The sequence below is a fragment of the Sciurus carolinensis genome, chromosome 4 (assembly GCF_902686445.1).
Source record: "Sciurus carolinensis chromosome 4, mSciCar1.2, whole genome shotgun sequence".
In the NCBI taxonomy this organism is placed as follows: Eukaryota; Metazoa; Chordata; class Mammalia; order Rodentia; family Sciuridae; genus Sciurus; species Sciurus carolinensis.
The window spans coordinates 68,518,132-68,538,112 of record NC_062216.1 but is presented as its reverse complement, the minus strand read 5'-3'; the positions used below and the strand labels follow the sequence as shown (position 1 = coordinate 68,538,112).

At 44.2% G+C, this 19,981-nt stretch overlaps 2 pseudogenes; one reads left to right on the top strand and one right to left on the bottom strand.

Moving 5' to 3' along the window:
* The first annotated feature begins 13,391 nt into the window (after nucleotides 1–13,391).
* On the top strand, nucleotides 13,392–13,798 carry LOC124981902 (intraflagellar transport protein 25 homolog; annotated as a pseudogene).
* Nucleotides 13,799–14,718: 920 nt separating this feature from the next.
* LOC124982737 (interleukin-17 receptor A-like) overlaps nucleotides 14,719–19,981 on the bottom strand; it is a 38,939-nt pseudogene continuing 33,676 nt past the window's right edge.

The following is a 19,981-nucleotide window of genomic DNA, read 5'->3' as shown; positions in this document are numbered from 1 at the left end:
TCTTTCCTTCCTTCATTCTTACCACACTCCTTATCCCTAACCCTAAACCTAACCCTAACCCTAATGCTAACCCCTCCCACCCCCCATTATATGTCCTCATCCACTTATCAGCGAGATCATTCGTCCTTTAGTTTTTTGAGATTGGCTTATCTCACTTAGCATGATATTCTCCAATTTCATCCATTTGCCTGCAAATGCCATAATTTTATCATTCTTCATTGCGGAGTAGTAATATTCCATTGTATATATATGCCACAGTTTCTTTATCCATTCATCAACTGAAGGGCATCTAGGTTGGTTCCACAATCTGGCTATGGTGAATTGAGCAGCAATGAACATTGATGTGGCTGTATCTCTGTAGTATGCTGATTTCAAGTCCTTTGGGTATAGGCCAAGGAGTGGGATAGCTGGGTCAAATGGTGGTTCCATTCCAAGTTTTCTAAGGAATCTCCACACTGCTTTCCAGAGTGGCTGCACTCATTTGTAACCCCACCAGCAATGAATGAGTGTACCTTTTCCCCCACGTCTTCGCCAACACCTATTGTTGCTTGTGTTCTTGATAATCGCCATTCTAATAGGGGTGAGATGAAATCTTAGGGTAGTTTTGATTTGCATTTCACTTATTACTAGAGATGTTGAACATTTTTTCATATATCTGTTGATTGCTTGTACATCTTCTTCTGTGAAGTGTCTGTTCATTTCCTTAGCCCATTTGTTGATTGGATTATTTGTATTCTTGGTGTAGAGTTTTTTGAGTTCTTTATAGATTCTGGAAATTAGCACTCTATCTGAAGTATGAGTGGCAAAGATATTCTCCCACTCTGTAGGCTCTCTCTTCACATTACTGAGATTTTCCTTTGCTGAGAGAAAGCTTTTTAGTTTGAATCTATCCCAGTTGTTGATTCTTGCTTTTATTTCTTGTGTATGGGAGTCCTGTTAAGGAAGTCTGACCCTAAGCCAACAAGTTGAAGGTTTGGACCTACTTTTTCTTCTATAAGATGCAAGGTCTTTGGTCTGATTCCGAGGTCCTTGATCCATTTTGAGTTGAGTTTTGTGTAGGGTGAGAGATAGGGGTTTAATTTCATTCTGTTGCATATGGTTTTCCAGTTTTCCCAGCACCATTTGTTGAAGAGGCTATCTTTTCTCCATTGCATATTTTTGGCACCTTTGTCTAGTATGAGAAAATTGTATTTATTTGGGTTAGTGTCCGTGTCGTCTTCTATTCTGTACCATTGATCCACCTGTCTATTTTGGTACCAATACCATGCCATTTTTGTTACTATTGCTTTGTAGTAGAGTTGAAGATCTAGTATTGCGATACCCCCTGCTTCATTCTTTCTACTGAGGATTGCTTTAGCTATTCTGGGTTTTTATTCTTCCAGATGAATTTCATAATTGATTGCTCTATTTCTGCAAGGTACATCATTGGGATTTTAATTGGAATTGCATTGAATCTGTATAGCACTTTAGGTAGTATGGCCATTTCTTTGGTTTGTCTAATTGCTCTGGCTAGAGTCTCAAGGACGATGTTGAATAGAAGTGGTGAAAGAGGGCATCCCTGCCTTGTTCCAGTTTTTAGGGGGAACGCTTTCAGTTTTTCACCATTTAGAATGATATTGGCCATGGGCTTAGCGTAGATGGCCTTTATAATTTTTTTTTAAGATCTTAGAACAATTTATTCCTTTTTCTTAATTGTAAACAAATGGGATACATGTTGTTTCTCTGTACATGGCGTAAAGGCATACCATTTGTGTAATCATAAATTTACATAGGATAATGTTGTTTAATTCATTCTGTTATTTTTTCCCTTCCCCCACCCCTCCCACACCTCTTTTCCCTCTATACAGTCCTTCCTTCCTCCATTCTTGCCCCCCTCCCTAACCCTAGCTCTAACCCTAACACTAACCCCTCCCACCCCCCATTATGTGTCATCATCCACTTATTAGCGATATCATTCGTCATTTGGTTTTTTGAGATTGGCTTATCTCACTTAGCATGATATTCTCCAGTTTCATCCATTTGCCTGCAAATGCCATAATTTTATCATTCTTTATGGCTGAGTAATATTCCATTGTGTATATATATATATATATATCACAGTTTCTTTATCCATTCATCAATTGAAGGACATCTAGGTTGGTTCCACAATCTGGCTATTGTGAACTGAGCAGCTATGAACATTGATGTGGCTGTATCTCTGTAATATGCTGATTTCAAGTCCTTTCGGTATAGGCCAAGGAGTGGGATAGCTGGGTCAAATGGTGGTTCCATTCCAAGTTTTCTTTTTTTTGAAAATTTAAACTAATGTTTATTAACTATTTTAGTCATGAAAAACACACACAATAAATTTAAGTGGCCACATATTTAAATGTAAATATCATCTTAATAAGTCTAGATTCCAGTAATGCAAGGAAATCCAGCATTAAAATAGCTGCTGCCTGAAGCTCTGAGTTCAATTCTTTTTTTTTTATATTTTTTTACGTTTACATAGGGTAATGATGTTTATTACATTTTTCCCCTCCCCCCCCACCCCTCCCACTCCTCCCACCACTCCCACCCCTCTTTTCCCTCTTTTCCCTCTACACAGTCCTTCTTTCCTTCATTCTTACTGCTCTCCTTAGCCTAACTCTAAACCTAACCCTAAACCTAATGCTAGCCCGTCCCACCCCCCATTATATGTCCTCATCCGCTTATCAGCGAGATCATTCGTCCTTTAGTTTTTTGAGATTGGCTTATCTCACTTAGCATGATATTCTCCAATTTCGACCATTTGCCTACAAATGCCATAATTTTATCATTCTTCATTGCGGAGTAATAGTCCATTGTATAAATATGCCACAGTTTCTTTATCCATTCATCAACTGAAGGGCATCTAGGTTGGTTCCACAATCTAGCTATGGTGAATTGAGCCGCAATGAACATTGATGTGGCTGTATCTCTGTAGTATGCTGATTTTAAGTCCTTTGGGTATAGGCCAAGGAGTGGGATAGCTGGGTCAAATGGTGGTTCCATTCCAAGCTTTCTGCGGAATCTCCACACTGCTTTCCAGAGTGGTTGCACTAATTTGCAACCCCACCAGCAATGTATGAGTGTTCCTTTTTCACCACATCCTCGCCAACACCTATTGTTGCTTGTATTCTTGATAATCGCCATTCTAATTGGGGTGAGATGAAATCTTAGGGTAGTTTTGATTTGCATTTCCCTTATTACTAGGGATGTTGAACATTTTTTCATATATCTGGTGATTACTTGTACATCTTCTTCTGTGAAGTGTCTGTTCATTTCCTTAGCCCATTTGTTGATTGGATTATTTGTATTCTTCGTGTAGAGTTTTTTGAGTTCTTTATAGATTCTGGAAATTAGCGCTCTATCTGAGGTATGGTTGGCAAAGATATTCTCCCACTCTGTAGGCTCTCTCTTCACATTTCTGATAGTTTCCTTTGCTGAGAGAAAGCTTTTTAGTTTGAATCTATCCCAGTTGTTTATTCTTGCTTTTATTTCTTGTGCTATGGGAGTCCTGTTAAGGAAATCTGATCCTGAGCCAACAAGTTGAAGATTTGGACCTACTTTTTCTTCTATAAGATGCAGGGTCTCTGGTCTGATTCCGAGGTCCTTGATCCATTTTGAGTTGAGTTTTGTGTAGGGTGAGAGATAGGGGTTTAGTTTCATTCTATTGCATATAGTTTTCCAGTTTTCCCAGCACCATTTGTTGAAGAGGCTATCTTTTCTCCATTGCATATTGTTGGAACCTTTGTCTAGTATGAGAAAATTGTATTTATTTGGGTTTGTGTCCATGTCCTCTATTCTGTACCATTGATCTACCTGTCTATTTTGGTACCAATACCATGCCGTTTTTGTTACTATTGCTTTGTAGTAGAGTTGAAGATCTGGTATTGCAATACCCCCTGCTTTGCTCTTGCTACTGAGGATTGCTTTAGCTATTCTAGGTTTTTTATTCTTCCAGATGAATTTCATAATTGCTTGCTCTATTTCTGCGAGGTACATCATTGGGATTTTAAGGAATTGCATTGAATCTGTATAGAACTTTAGGTAGTATAGCCATTTTGACGATATTAAACCAGCTCTCCGCTGGTTCTTTGCAGGAGTACACTGCGCTGCAGCGGCTCCGGGACTCGGAGCCTGCTCTGTTCAGAAAGGCTCTCACTAGCGGGCCAGTTCCGTTCCGAGAACCTGGAGAAGCTGGCTGTGTGGGCGGGGCCCACCGCCGGAGTGCGCAGGGCTGCCTGTGGATGACTCTAGCTGCCCTGCCTGGCTCCGATAAGCCACCTCTATCTGGGCCTGCCACCCGGGCCCAACTTTACCCAGTGGGCAGACTCACCCGTGGCTCCACTTCAGTCCGAGTCTCTCAATGCCTCCCCTTCTTAACTCCTGGGTTCTGGAGCGAATGGGGGTGCAGTCTCCCTCTAGGCCGCCATCTTGGATCGCCCCATTCCAAGTTTTCTAAGGAGTCTCCACACTGCTTTCCAGAGTGGCTGCACTAATTTGCAGCCCCACCAGCAATGTAAGAGTGTACCTTTTTCCCCAATCCTCCCCAACACCTGTTGTTGCTAGTATTCTTGATAATCGCCATTCTAATTGGGGTGAGATGGAATCTTAGGGTGGTTTTGATTTGCATTTCTCTTATTACTAGAGATGTTGAACATTTTTCCATATGTTTGTTGATTGCTTGTAGATCTTCTTCTGTGAAGTGTCTGTTCATTTCCTTAGCCCATTTGTTGATTGGATTATTTGCATTCTTGGTGTAGAGTTTTTTGAGTTCTTTATAGATTCTGGAGATTAGTGCTCTATCTGAAGTATGAGTGGCAAAGATATTCTCCCACTCTGTAGGCTCTTTCTTCGCATTGCTGATAGTTTCCTTTGCTGAGAGAAAGCTTTTTAGTTTGAACCTATCCCAGTTATTGATTCTTGTTTTTATTTCTTGTGCTATGGGAGTCCTGTTAAGGAAGTCTGATCCTAAGCCGACATACCGTTTTTGTTACTATTGCTTTGTAGTAAAGTTGAAGATCTGGTATTGCGATACCCCCTGCTTCACTCTTTCTGCCAAGGATTGCTTTAGCTATTCTGGGTTTCTTATTCTTCCAGATGAATTTCATAATTTCTTGCTCTATTTCTATAAGGTACATCATTGGGATTTTAATTGGAATTGCATTGAATCTGTATAGCACTTTTGGTAGTATGGCCATTTTGACAATATTAATTCTTCCTATCCAAGAACATGGGAGATCTTTCCATCTTCCAAGGTTTTCTTTAATTTCTTTCTTTAGTGTTCTGTAGTTCTCATTGTAGAGGTCTTTCACCTCTTTTGTGAGATTGATTCCCAAGTATTTTATTTTTTTCGATGCTATTGTGAATGGGGTAGTTTTCCTAATTTCTCTTTCTGAAGATTCATCACTAATGTATAAAAATGCCTTAGATTTATGTGCATTGATCTTATATCCTGCTACTTTACTGAATTCACTTATGAGATCTAAAAGTTTTCTGGTGGAATTTCCTGGTTCCTCTAAGTATATAATCATATCATCAGCAAATAGGGATAGTTCGAGTTCTTCTTTTCCTATTTGTATCCCTTTAATTTCTTTGGTCTGTCTAATTGCTCTGGCTAGAGTTTCAAGGACGATATTGAAAAGAAGTGGTGAAAGAGGGCATCCCTGCCTTGTTCCAGTTTTTAGGGGGAATGCTTTCAGTTTTTCACCATTTAGAATGATATTAGCCATGGGCTTAGCATAGATGGCCTTTACATTGTTAAGGAATGTTCCCACTACCCCAATTTTTTCTAGTGTTTTGAGCATGAAGGGATGCGTATTTTATCAAATGCTTTTTCTGCATCTATCGAAATAATCATGTGATTCTTAACTTTAAGTCTGTTGATATGGTGAATGACATTTATTGATTTCCTGATATTGAACCAACCTTGCATCCCTGGGATGAAACCCACTTGATCATGGTGTACTATCTTTTTAATATATTTTTGTATGCGATTTGCTAAAATTTTGTTGAGAATTTTTGCATCGATGTTCATTAAGGATATTGGTCTGAAATTTTCTTTCCTTGATGTGTCTCTGTCTGGTTTAGGTATCAGGGTGATATTGGCTTCATAGAAATGAGTTTGGGAGGGTTCCCTCCTCTTCTATTTCATGGAATACTTTTAGGAATATTGGAATGAGCTCTTCTTTAAAGGTTTTGTAGAACTTGGCTGAGAACCCATCTGGTCTCGGACTTTTCTTTGTTGGTAGGCTTTTGATGACCTCTTCTATTTCATTGCTTGAAATTGATTTATTTAAATTGTGTATGTCCTCCTAGTTCAGTTTAGGTAATTCATACGTCTCTAGAAAGTTGTTGATGTCTTCGAGGTTTTCTGTTTTGTTGGAGTATAGATTTTCAAAATAGCTTCTAATTATGTTTTGTATTTCAATCATGTCTGTTGTGATATTTCCTTGTTCATTCCGAATTTTAGTAATTTGAGTTTTCTCCCTCTTTCTCTTTGTTAGTGTGGCTAAGGGTTTATCAATTTTCTTTATTTTTTCAAAGAACCAACTATTTATTTTATTAATTTTTCCGATTGTTTCTTTTGTTTCAATTTCGTTGATTTCAGCTCTGATTTTAACTATTTCCTGTCTTCTACTACTTTTGGTATTGGTCTGCTCTTCTTTTTCTAGTGCTTTGAGCTGTAGTGTTAAGTCGTTTATTTGTTGATTTCTACTTCTTTTGTTGAATGCGTCCCATGAAATAAATCTTCCTCTAAGTACTGCTTTCAGTGTCCCAGAGATTTTGATATGATGTGTCTTTGTTCTCGTTTACTTCTAAGAATTTTTTTATTTCCCTCCTGATGTCTTCTGTTATCCATTCATCATATAGTAGTGTAGTATTTAATCTCAGGTATTGGAGAAGTTTCTGTTTTTTATTCTGTCATTTATTTCTAATTTGAATCCATTATGATCTGATAGAGTACAAGGTAGTATCTCTATCTTCTTGTATTTGTTAACAGTAGCTTTGTGGCATAAAATATGGTCTATTTTAGAGAAGGATCCATGTGCTGCTGAGAAGAAAGTGTATTTGTTCTTTGTTGGATGGTATATTCTATATATGTCCGTTAAGTCTAAATTGTTGATTGTGTTATTGAGATCTATGGTTTCTTTATTCAATTTTTGTTTGGAAGATCTATCCAGTGGTGAGAGAGGTGTGTTAAAATCACCTCGTATTATTGTGTTGTGGTCTATTTGATTTTTGGAATTGAGAAAGATTTGTTTGATGTACGTGGATGAGCCAATGTTCGGGGCATAGATATTTATGATTGTTATGTCTTGCTGATTTATGCTTCTCTTAAGCAGCATGTAATGTCCTTCTTTATCCCTTCTGACTAGTTTTGGCTTGAAGTCCACATTATCTGAAATGTGGATGGATACTCCAGCTTTTTTGCTGTGTCCGTGTGCATGGTATGTTTTTTCCCATCCTTTCACCTTTAGTGTATGGGTATCTCTTTCTATGAGATGAGTCTCTTGCAAGCAGCATATGGTTGGATTTTTCTTTTTAATCCAATATGCCAGTCTATTTCTTTTGATTGATGATTTCAGGCCATTAACATTCAGGATTATTATTGTGGTATGATTTATATTCCCAGTCAGTTGACTCATTTTTGTTTTTTGACACGGTTTGTTTTCTCCTTTATTTGGCTATTCCTTTAGGCTAGTTCCTCCCATTGCTGATTTGCATTGTTGTTTTTCATCTCTTCATCATGGACTATTTTGCTGAGAATGTTCTGTAATGCTGGCTTTCTTTTTGTAAATTCCTTTAGCTTTTGTTTATCATGGAAGGATATTATTTCGTCGTCAAATCTGAAAGTAAGTTTTTCTGGGTATAAGATTCTTGGTTGGCATCCGTTTTCTTTCAGGGCTTGGTAAATGTTGTTCCAGGCCCTTCTAGCTTTTAGGGTCTGGATTGAAAAATCTGCTGATATTCTTATTGGTTTTCCTCTGAATGTAATTTGATTCTTTTCTCTCGCGGCCTTTAAAATTCTGTCTTTATTTTGTATGTTAGGTATTTTCATAATAACGTGCCTTGGTGTGGATCTGTTGTAATTTTGTATATTTGGAGTCCTATAAGCCTCTTTTACTTGGTTTTCCATTTCATTCTTCAGATTTGGGAAATTTTCTGATATTATTTCATTGAATAGATTGTTCATTCCTTTTGTTTGTTTCTCTAAGCCTTCCTCAATCCCAATAATACTTAAATTTGGCCTTTTTACGATATCCCATAATTCTTGTAGATTCTGTTCATGATTTCTTACCATCTTCTCTGTTTGGCCAACTTTGCTTGCAAGATTAAATAATTTGTCTTCAATGTCTGAGGTTCTGTCTTCCAGGTGTTCTATCCTATTGGTTATGCTTTCTATGGAGTTTTTAACTTGGTTTCTTGTTTCCTTCATTTCAAGGATTTCTGTTTTTTTTTTTTTTTCAGTATCTCTAACTCTTTATTGAAATGATCTCTTGCTTCCCGTATTTGGTCTTTTAACTGTTGATTGGTGCGATCATTTAATGCCTGCATTTGCTCTTTCATCTCCTCATTTGATTCTCTGATTGTTTTAATTATGTACATTCTGAATTCCCTTTCTGACATTTCTTTTGCTGTGCTGTCATTGGGTTTTATTGATATAGTATCTAGGTTTGTTTGGGCCATTTTCTTCCCTTGTTTTCTCATATTGGTCAGCTGTCAGTGGGACCCTGAGATATAGCAGTATTCCTCTATTGGCTTATAGTGTCCCTGTAGATTTCCAGTGTATCACCTCCCAGCCTTCAGTAGCCTGAAGTCTTGGAGGAAGTTGATAATGCAGTGCTTCCGAAGAAAGCTGCCCCTAACCCCCTACTGGTTCCAGGGCTTGGAGCTGGCTCTGTGTGGAACGGCTCTCACTGGGCCATCTGCTCCAAGAAGCTAGCCTTGAAAGGTGCCTCCCGCTGCAGGGGGCCCGGCTGCTTGGGGAAGTCCCTGGCTGCCCTGTCCTGGTCCCTGAAGCCGCTTGCGGACTGGAGCATGCTATGCTGGCTCCGGGACTTGGAGCTTGTTCTGATCAGAAAGGCTCTCACTCCTTCTTGAGTTTTTTGACATAAGAGTTCTTTCTTTCTGGGGTTGATTTTTGCTTTTAGCTTCCCAAGTAGAAATTGAAGGAATTATTGGAATTATAGGCTCAATCGTGTTATCTGCCAGAGCTACCATGATGTGCACCCATGATTGAAGGCTGTGTTTGCTAAGGTCTTATTTCCCACTTTGCTCTGTGTGGGTGGCTATGCACTACATGTCCCACCAACCCATCCACAATTTGGCACCAGTTGGCATGACTGAATCTCACACCATGAGGTCTGTTAAGCTCAACTTCAAGGATCAATGCTCCTAATGACAACAACTTTGCTCCTTGGCCCTGATGGAAATGCAGAGCTGTAGGGGAGCAGAACTCTGAATGTGGCCTCAGGAAGGAATCCAGCCCAGATAGCAGCCACTGGGGACCCATACTATGGGTAAATGTCCCCTGGGAGGCTAAGATGTGAACTGAGCTGAATTATGGTACCACTAGCTACCTTTAACTGAGTATATACTCTGAACCATAACCTGGGTCAACCTCCTTATACACATGATCTCTCAATACTCACTATAACCCATTTAATGTAAGTTTTAAACTGAGGCTCAGGTAAAATAACTGGTATAACATCACTCAAACTGTTAAATGGCAGAGTTGGGGCACCAGCTCCAATCCACTTGCTCTCATCCTTACACTTGGCTCTATCTTGTGTGACTAGACATAGAACTTTTCAAAGGTTGCCTGCACCAAGGAGAAAGGGAAATAGTGCAGGTCATGAGTTCTAAATCCTGACTCTACCATGGATTAGTTGTGCAGACTGATCTCCAAGAGGCTAGGCAAAGCAGATTTGGATGAAACTGATCCTTATTCAAGAGGCAGAAGCTGGGCAAGTAGCCACTGTGGTCCCATTGCATTACTTCTCTTGTGCTGAGTAGTGTTACCAAGATGAATCCAGTGGCCACAACTTTAAAATAATGAAATCAGGGCAGGGAACAACCTGGAGGATGTGGAGGAGGAGGAAAGCACAGGCAAGCTTCCTGCCTAGCTTCAATTGGGCTTGTATAGGAGCCCCAGATCTTTCTTGAGACCCAAATATTCTAGTCATTTCCTTCCCCCACAACCCCTAAAGGCAGCCATACCTTCTTCCTTCTCCAGTTGCTGCCTGGATATGTAGCCCCTGCCATGACTGATGCCCATGTGGGTAAGTCAGTATGAACTCCTGAACTTGTTGGTGCAGGGTGACTGACATGATCCATTCATTGTTCCTTCTCTCTGCTTTGGCAGGCTGTATCATTCCCTGGCTTCCACATTGAGCCTTGGTTTTTATTCAGGTGCCCATGTGTCTTAATGACCCTTTGTTTTCTCTCTGCTGGATACATCTTCCTATTACTTCCAACTCCTGCTCAAAACCTTTAAGAATAGATTCCAAAAGACCTATGTCACTGGGGCCTCTTGATCAATCCTTTCACTCATTCTCTCTTCCCAAGCAATTCAGGTTACTTCCTGATCAACTGGTAATTGGAACTTCCCTGAGGATGACTCAGAATCCAATGCTGGGTGCATGAATGTATAGAACATATGTCTGGGGCTGTGTTTAAAAAATCTGTATTGCCTGACTGTTCCATTTGTTTTTGAGTGCTTTAAGGAGAAGCAGGATGGCCCAAGGGAAGGGCAATGGATGGAGTGAGGGGCAAGCAGCTGTCTTGCTGCTGACTGCAATGGGAGCTGCACTGAGTAGGTGCAGAAGCCTGAATCTGTCACTTAAACCTGATGCTTGGAGGTTCTGTCTACACTGAGGCTTCAGGGATTCAAGTGGTGGAACTCCAGGTGCTTGATTGTGGTGCTCCCTTATGTCCTCCTGGTGCCAACCCCAACCTGGTCTGTCCCTCCTCATTCTGGCAGCTAACTGCTCCTTCCTTCCCATCCTTGGGTCCACAGAGCTCTCCACCCCAACTCTGATGCCTCAGCACTCCCCTTCTCTTTTTTTTCCTGTTGATCCACGTAGCCAGACTTTCTCCTCTTCTGGTATCTCCTCCTCTCCCCTTTGAATCCAGTCCTGGTTTCCCTGCTGCCAGCTCGCTTTTTGGGTTCGCTCCCCACCACCATGGTGGGCTCAGTTCCCTGCCTACCCCAGCTCTCAGCCATCCAGGACTCAATTCGCCCGGTTGAGGATCTAGTTTGGGATCTTGCCGCGCCGCCTGAGCCTGACCGTGTTAGAATCCTGGCCGCTGGGGAGGAGGCGGCGCGACTGGATTCTCCCCTCCACTGCCTAGCCAGCGTTAAGTTTTGTAGGGAGGGAGTAGCTGGGCAGCCCCCGCACCGAGCCTCTCAGAGGGCAGTATATCCTGTGCTCCACAAACCTCGCTGGATCCAGTCCTCACCTTGCTCCTTCTTTCCCACCGCTGCGTGGCTGCAGTTCCTATTAAGTTGGTGGGGATTCACTCAGGCCAGAATCTCGGGTGACAGCAGCACCTGCACCAGCTGGGGAGTTAGGTGGCGACTTGGGTTCCTCGAGCAGCAACACAGGCTCAGAGCGAGAGGACGAAGACCAGAGCATCAGTATCTGCAAGCTGCTGTCACTGGCCACCGCCACCGAGCTCCTGGGGCCCCAGGATCAGGGAGGCGTCCGGGCGGGTCACCGGTTGCCCGGCCACTGGCGTCGCGGTCTCCTCCTTCACTTCTTTCTGAAGCACGACAGTGGCAGACTTCCGCTGGGGCTACGCGACTGGGAAACCGGGACACGTTGGCAGTGAGTGCAATCTGAGCGGTGAAGATCTGTGGCGCCTCCTGCTTTTTCGGTTGCTGCTGCTGCAGCTGCTGGAGCGGTTGCGCCCTCAGCCCTTCTTGCGGCGGGGCTACAAGGCGCTGTCCATGGTGGTTGTTCTGGCGCAGGGCAGTCGGCTGAACCTAGACCTTACCACCTTCGCTGACCTGTACTGATGATCCTGGATCGCCACCACCCTGGTGGTGGTGGTCTATTTTTTTGTCAAGAACAGCCGGAGGCCGCTACCACAGCACCACCACCATGCCTCAGCCACCTCTACATCTGCCCACCATCTCCTCAGACTATGGGGGCGCGGCCAAAGTCAAGATGTGTGGCTAACTAGGGGATGCTGGCCTAGCTTGGCTCATCTTGCCTTCACACCTAAGGTAATGAATATCCTGGGCACGTCCATCATAGACCTCCTCCAGTTGCTTGCTCCTGTCGACACCACAGGTTTCCCCCTTACCAAGGCGCTGTTGATCCCCTGCTCTACAGCATGGTGTGGGCCATTAGGGAGGCTATGTGCCCTCGGGCTTAGCTGGACCTCTGCTGTTGTGACGTCAACAGCACCACAGCCGCTGGCTACTTCCTGGGCATGTGTCTGGACATACTGGACAGCTTCACCCTGGTGGAGCTGAGGCTGGAAAGCCATGGTGCTGCTACTTGAGCACCTGCTTACTTGCTTTTCCCAGTCTACTTCCTCACCCTCTCTTCATCAGTGGCTCCCTCACTGTTTACTGCTATTTCCCTCCAAAGAGTTTTTACCAAAGGGGTGCAGAAGGATGCACTTGCCTTCAGACCTAGTGAAAGTTTCCTCTTCCCAACAGAGCCTGATGAAATGGTTGGGTGTAGGGGGAGGTCAGAAGGCCAAGGGTGATGGAAACTCTCAACCCAAAAGCAAGGTCCCCTCTCCTTTGCCTCCTCAATTCAGGAGGTCACAGCCAGAGTGATGACAATGCTAGGGCAGGACAGGGCCTCCAATTCTTCTGATTTATTTAGGATGGGAAGATCCTAACTTCAAAGTCTACACATTATAGAATTAAAACCACCCACTGAATCCTAACATCATCATCCTTCTTGTCCCTATTTAATTTTTAAAAGGTAAGCAGGAACTAAATAAAATGCATTGTACTCTCACTTTAGGGATCTCAACTTAGACTGTCAAGTGATGTTTCAGTGACTAAACAAAGCTTTTTAAGACCTAGGGCTGAGGGTGTAACTCAGTGGTAGAGCATAGGCCTAGCATGCATGAGGACCCTGGGTTCCATCATCACTCCCAAACCCAGGGGTGATGTGTTTCATTTTAGGTAATAAAAATGTTTTAAAATTGATTGTACTGATGGTTGCCGAATTCTGAATATACCTAAAAGTCACTGAGTTGCACAGAGTCAATTGTGACTTGTGTGGTACATGAATTATAGCTCAATAAAGATGCTGGGGGGAGAAGCAGGATGGTCCATTTGCCAGAGGTACCTTGAGACCCAGGCAAGAAGGTTGGCAGGGCAGTTGGCCAGAAAAGGGAAGGCTAAACACTTGAAGATGAGAAAAGTTGATCTCTGTGGTGCTCTGAAGGGGCTGAAGTGATTTTGCTACATCACTTGACGAAAAATATTATTGATGGGAATCCAAAAACATTTTGGACCACTACAGGAATGTTCCCCTGGAGGTCTTTGTTTTTGAAAACATGTAAAGATCGAAAAGTTTATAATCCAAACGTTACTTAGTATGGGCCTTGAAGATTGAAAAGAGCATATCTAAAGAGCCAGTTGAGTTTGATCAGTGGATTGTAAATGATTTTGTACAGAGGAGCCATTTAAAATGAAGAAATTGTGGTTCATGATGGCTTCTCTACTTATCTGAGATTCATAATTACATCGGCCTTCAAACATTTTGCATGGGTGCATAGCATTTCTGCAGAGGGAATGGTAGTCTCAAATCTTTCTTAGTAATTATAATAAAATGCTGAAGCTGGGAGGGACATGAGGGTCACCCAGAGTGGAGAGCACATGTGGCCACAGTTGGAGGCTTCTCTGTGTGTTATTTAGCGCCTGCTTATCCCAAAAAGGTCTTCAGGAACAATGCCTTCAAACTCAGGGCCTGAGTTTCTCCTCAGATGTTCTCTTGAACCTTAGACATTCAAGTACACAGTGGCACACATTCCCTGCTCACAAAGGGCCTGTCTAGATTTTCACTGCATCCCTCTGGCCCACACCTCACCTCACTCTGCCTCACTCCCCAGTACTTTCTGAGCTCAGGGGGCTTCAGCCCCAGGGTCCAGCCAGGCAGCCCTGAGGAATGCTGGACCCCAGCCCTCCCACTGACTGACTTCCAGAACATGAGCTCTGTATTTTCAGTGTGGGCAGTCCTCTATTTAGTCTTTATACCTTGTTTGATCATCCCCAGTCCCCGTTTGTTAATTTTTGTTCTCACTAGATGTCAAGCTCCTTGGTGACCAAGGTCATGGCATGTGCAATATACTTTTTTATCCCAAATGCCTGACACATAGTAGGTGCCAAATAAATGCTGAATGACTCAGTTATGAGCTCCTAGGAATGGGTTGTGGATTCTTGTGGGGACACAGATGAACAGATGGTCACATAAAGGAAAGCTAAGGAGGAGTACTGGGATCAGAATCAGGATGACTACTTAATTTATTTTTGAGATAGGGTCTTGCTATGTCACCCAGGTTGGTCCTGAATTCCTAGGCTCAACTGATCTTCCCATCTCAGACTCCCAGGTAGCTGGGACTATAGGTTCATGACACCATGCCTGATAAGATACCTACATTTTAAAGGCAGACTCTTCACATACACACATATACATGTCCATGTACACATGTTACACCCACATGCACACACATACCCTTTCAAGGCTTGGGACCTGTGAGGACCTTGGAGGTGGTCTGCTCTTCTGTAGCCAGCCTCTCTGACTCCACACTGTCCCAGTCAGAGTTCTTCTGGAGATCCTGGAAGAAAAGTTGCTGCTGGAGGCTCCTCAGGTCCTGCAGAAGCTCAGGAAACAGCTGCTCAGCTGACCTCCCCAGGTCCTGCTCTTCCTCCTCCATTTCCCAGAGGTCACACTGTAGTAGGATAGTAGGTTCATCTCAGCCCAGAGTGGACTGTCACTTGGTCTGACTGCACAGATTGCCACTGCTCCTCCTCACTGGGTATGGAGGGGTTCTTGAGGACCAGTGAAGGATCTTCCCGTGCATCCTGGGCCTGGTCACTCAGACTCTGCTGCAGAAGCGAGAGCATCAAGTCCTCTGCCTGCTCCCTCACATCATCCAGGAGGTGGCCAGGTGATGCCACTGGACTGCTGCAGAGAGGTGAGTCCTCAGGGAGGAAGGGGATGCTGTTTCTCTGGAGACCATGGTCCTCCTGCAGCAGGAAGGCCTTGCCCTCCTCCACCAAGGCCAGCCGGCCGGCTACACTGCTCCCATCAGCAAGAGGAACCAGCTCAGGACTGGAGTTGTGGCTTAGTGGTAGAGCACTTGTCTGGCATGTGTGAGGGCCTGGGTTTGATACCCAACACCACAGATAAACAAATAAAAGATTCATTGACAACTAAAAATATATACATTATATACATGAGGAACCAGCTCCACTGCACAAGCAGCAGGAATCTGCTCTCCAGGCAGCACCACTGTCTGAATGGCCTGGGTTGCCAACTCCCCCTGGGGCTGCCGTTGGGGTCCCAGCCTTGTTATTCCCCTTCCTTCCTCACCCATGCGTATATCTACCACCAGACAGCCCTCAGAGCCAGGTTCCTGCACCAGGGGCTTCTGCCTGACAATCCCACTCCCTGATGGCAGCAGCGGCTCTTCAAATACCTCTTCAATCCAGGGATGGGAGGTCCTGGTCATCAGGGGAGCAAAGGTTCTCCTGCTCAAACCGGTCAGGACACTGAGTCTGCCACTCCTGGAACTTCTCCACGACCTCCTTGAGCTGCCAGCCACTGGGGCTCTGCAGGTAGTTTTCCCCTGTGAGCTCCTGGAGGCGGTGCATCTGGCCAGGTTCAAACATCTCCAGGTCCTGGATCCGGAAGTAAACCTCCTCAAGCTTGTCCATAAGAGGGTACCTGGAGGTGATGTTGAAGAGGTTGGGGACATCGCTCTCACTGCTGATGCCAGTGAAGTAGCAGATGATGTAGGTGCCAAAGCAGGCTGGCTTCTTGAAGTCTGGCAGGATCATGTTCATGGCTGCAGTGACAAGGTCCCAAGTAGACTTTCAGAGGTCACACTGTAGTTGGATAGTGAGTTCATCTCAGCCCACAGTGGACTGCCACTTGGTCTGGGTGCTTCAAGAGCATGGAATTTTTTTTTCAGTGCTGAGGACTGAACCCAGGGCATGATGCATGATAGGCAAGAGCACTACCACTGAGTCACATAATTTTTAAAAAAAAAATATATTGAGACAGAGGGTCACTAAGTTGCTGAGGCTAGCCTTGAACTTGCATTCCTTCTGCCTCAGCCTCCTGAGTACCTGAGATTATGGGCATGCACCACCATGCCAGGCAGAATATGACCCCTACTTCTGAGATGACTTGTTTTCCAGGAGGTTGAGGGCCATTTCAGTACCACAGGGGTTGATCAGAAACAGTGAACTTTATTAATTTATTTTTCAGCTCTTTTTTTCTATTGGTTCTTTTTAGTTATACATGGCAGTAGAATTCATTTTGATAAAATTATACAAGCATGGAATATTTCTTATTCTAATTAGGACCCCATTCTTTTGGGTGGGCATAATTGTGGGATTCACTTAGGTTTTTCATATGTGTACATAGGAAAATAATGTTAGATATATTATCTTTCCTATTCCTACCCCTCCTCCTTTCCCTTCATTCCCCTTTATCTAATCTACTGAACAACTCTTCTTCCCCAACCTCTTTATTGTGGTTTAGCTTCTACATATCAGTGAAAACATTTGATCTTTGGTTTATTGGAATTGGGTTATTTCACTTAGCATCATAGTCTCCAAATCCATCCATTAACTGGAAAATATCATAAAGCCATTTTTATGGTTGAGTAATATTCCATTGTCCAAAATTTCTTTATCCATTCATCTGTTGAAGTGCACCTAGGTTGGTTAGCTGTTGTGAATTGTACTGCTATAAACATTGATGTGGCTGCATTACTGTAGCGTACTGATTTTTAATTCATTGGATATATACTGAGGAGTGGGATAGCTGGGTCATATGGTGGTTCCATTTCTAGATTTTGAACAATCTTCATACTGCTTTCCAGGGTGGTTGTACTAATTTGCAGTCCCACTAACAATGTATGAGTGTACACTTTTCCCTCACATCCTCACAATATTGCTGCTTGTATTCTTGATAATTGCCATTCTGACTTCAAAACATTTGTTGATCATCGATATTTCTTTGTGAAGTGTCTGTTTAGTTCCTTTGCCCATTTATTGATTGGGTTATTTGTTTGTTTGTTTGTCTTTTTTTTTTTTTTGGTGTTATGTTTCTTGAGTTTTTTCTATATCCTGGAAAATAATGCCCTGAGGTTCAGGTGGCAAAGATTTTCTCCCATTCTGTAGGCTCTCTTATCATACTCTTGTTTCCTTTGCTATTAAGAAGTTTTTTTAGTTTGATGCTGTACCATTTATTGATTTTTTTATTTTATTATTTTGTGATTTAGGAGTCTTGTTAAGGAAGTCAGTTTCTGAGCCAATATGTTGAAGTACTCGACAACAGACTCCACTGACACCACAGTGGAGGAAATGTCAGAGATGGAACTTAGAAAGTTTATGGTTAAACTGATCTATGAGGTAAAAGATGATGTAAGAAGTGAAATTAGAGAGAAAATACAAGAAGTGAAAGATCACTATAGTAAGAAGATAGAGATTCTGAAGAAGAATCCTTTGGAAATCCTCTAAATGAAGGAATCAATAAACCAAATTAAAAATTCAGTGAACAGCATCACCCATAGACTAGATCACTTTGAAGACAAAGTTTCAGAAAATGAAGACAAAATTTGTAATCTAGAAAACAAGGTTGACCTTGGAGAAACAATTTTAAGAGATCATAAACAATTTTCATGAAATACGGGATAACATTAAAAGGTCAAACTTAATATTCATCAGGATACATGAAGTTTCTGAAATATAAACTAAAAGGAATGTATAATCTTTTCAATGAAATAATATCAGAATATTTCCAAAACCTTAAGAATGAAATGGAAAATCAAGTACAGGAGGCATACAGAACTCCAAATATACAAAACTAAAACAGACTCACTCCAAAACACATTACTATGGAAATGCCTAACATACAGAAAAAGGATAGAACTTTAAAAGTGGCTAGAGAGAGGGGCCAAGATGGCGGACTAGAGGGCGACTGCATTTCACGCTGCTCCAGGACGCAAGATTCAAAAGAGGAGATAGTGAGAGACTTGGGACCAACTCAAAGCTGCCGGGTGAGTCTCTCCTGTTGGGGAGGCGTCCCGTATGGGGCAGTAGCCCCGGAACGCAGGGAATTTGTGAAGTGGAGTTGCTCGGCGAGACGCCCCTCCCCCCACTGGAGCGGTAAACACGGACAACTGGGATCATCGTAGAGGAGGCGGCTCAGCATAGCGCTTGGACTCAAGCAGCCGCTGGGGCTCCGGGCGGCTGCCTGGGGAGGAGCTGCGTGGTGAGCTGTTTGGACCCAGAGTGACCGCTTCCGAACACCGGGGGGTTGCCCGGAGGAGGAGGAGAGGCCCGGCGGGTCGCTTGGGTCTAGGAGTGACTGCATCAGAGCCACGGGCGGTTGCCAGAGGAGGAGTTGCGTGGTGAGCTGTTTGAACTTAGAGTGGGCACTCCTGAGCGCCGGGGGACTGCCCGGAGGAAGAGGAGGAGCACGGCGGGACGCTTGGTCTGGGAATGACTGCATCAGAACCACAGGCGGTTGCCAGAGGAGGAGTTGTGTGGTGAACTGTTTGAACTCAGAGCTAGCGCTCCTGAGTGCCGGGAGGTTGCCCGGAGGAGGAGGAGGAGCGTGGCTTATTGTTTGACCTGGGAGTGACTGCATCAGAGCTGCGGGCGGTTGCCGAAGGAGGAGCTGCGTGACGAGCTGTTTGAACTCGGAGCAGCTGCTCCAGAACACTGGTGGCCTGCCTGGAGGAGGAGAGCGGTGGGACGCTTAGTCTGTGAGTGACTGCATCAGAACCACAGGCGGTTGCCAGAGGAGGAGGCGAGTGGTGAGTTGATTGGACTAAAAGCAACCGCTCCGGAACACCGGTGGCCTGCCTGGAGAAGGAGCGTGGTGAGTCACCTGGTCTCGGAGCCACCGCTCCTGAACACCCGGGGGGCTACCCCAAGGAGGAGGAGGAGGAACAGGGCGGGTCACTTGGACTTGGAGTGACTGCCTAGGGCTACGGGTGGTTGGTGGGAGGAGGAGACCCAAAGTGAGTTGTTTGGATTCCTAGTGACTGCGTCGGAAACCGGGCGGCTGTCCGGAGGAGGAGGTGTGTGGCGGGTCTCTGTGTCTCGGAGCTATTGTACGGGGCTCCAGGTGGTGGCTCAGGGGAGGGGCTGCATAGCCAGGCGATTGGTGCAGAGCAGGGTCCCAGGAGCTAGGTGGCTTCTTGCTGGAAGAGCCACACAGAGTCACGCCTAGGGGCGGAGCGAAGTTTCCAGGGCGGCGGGCAGACTCTCTGGGAGAGGCAGCCTAAGGAGACTCGCCTGCGAAGGGTGAGGCTCCCAGGCCCAGGACGTAGGTCCGGGCCCCTGGGATCGTTGCAGAAGAAGACAGCCCAGCCCAGGGGGTAGTTGTAGATTGAGGGGAACCTCTAGGAGGGCAACTGACTAGCGAGACGTCCCCACCGAGTGACTCTTCCCGGCCGGGGGAGGTTGTCCCACAGGGACGGTAAAGTCAGAGACATAGGCACAAACAGGCCTTGCCTCAGTCCGCAGCCTACTTCCCCGTTGGATGACCATTGGTCAACAAGTGGAGACACCTCTGCCCACTAGCAGGGAATATACGCCACCTGAGGGTCACCACCCTAGAGAGGCAGCTTCTTCGTGGAGCTCTGCATTATCAACCTCCTCCAAGACTTCAGGCTACTGAAGGATAAGAGGGGATATACTTACAATCTTCAGGGACATTATAAGTTGATAGAGGAAATCTGCAATATCTTAATAACC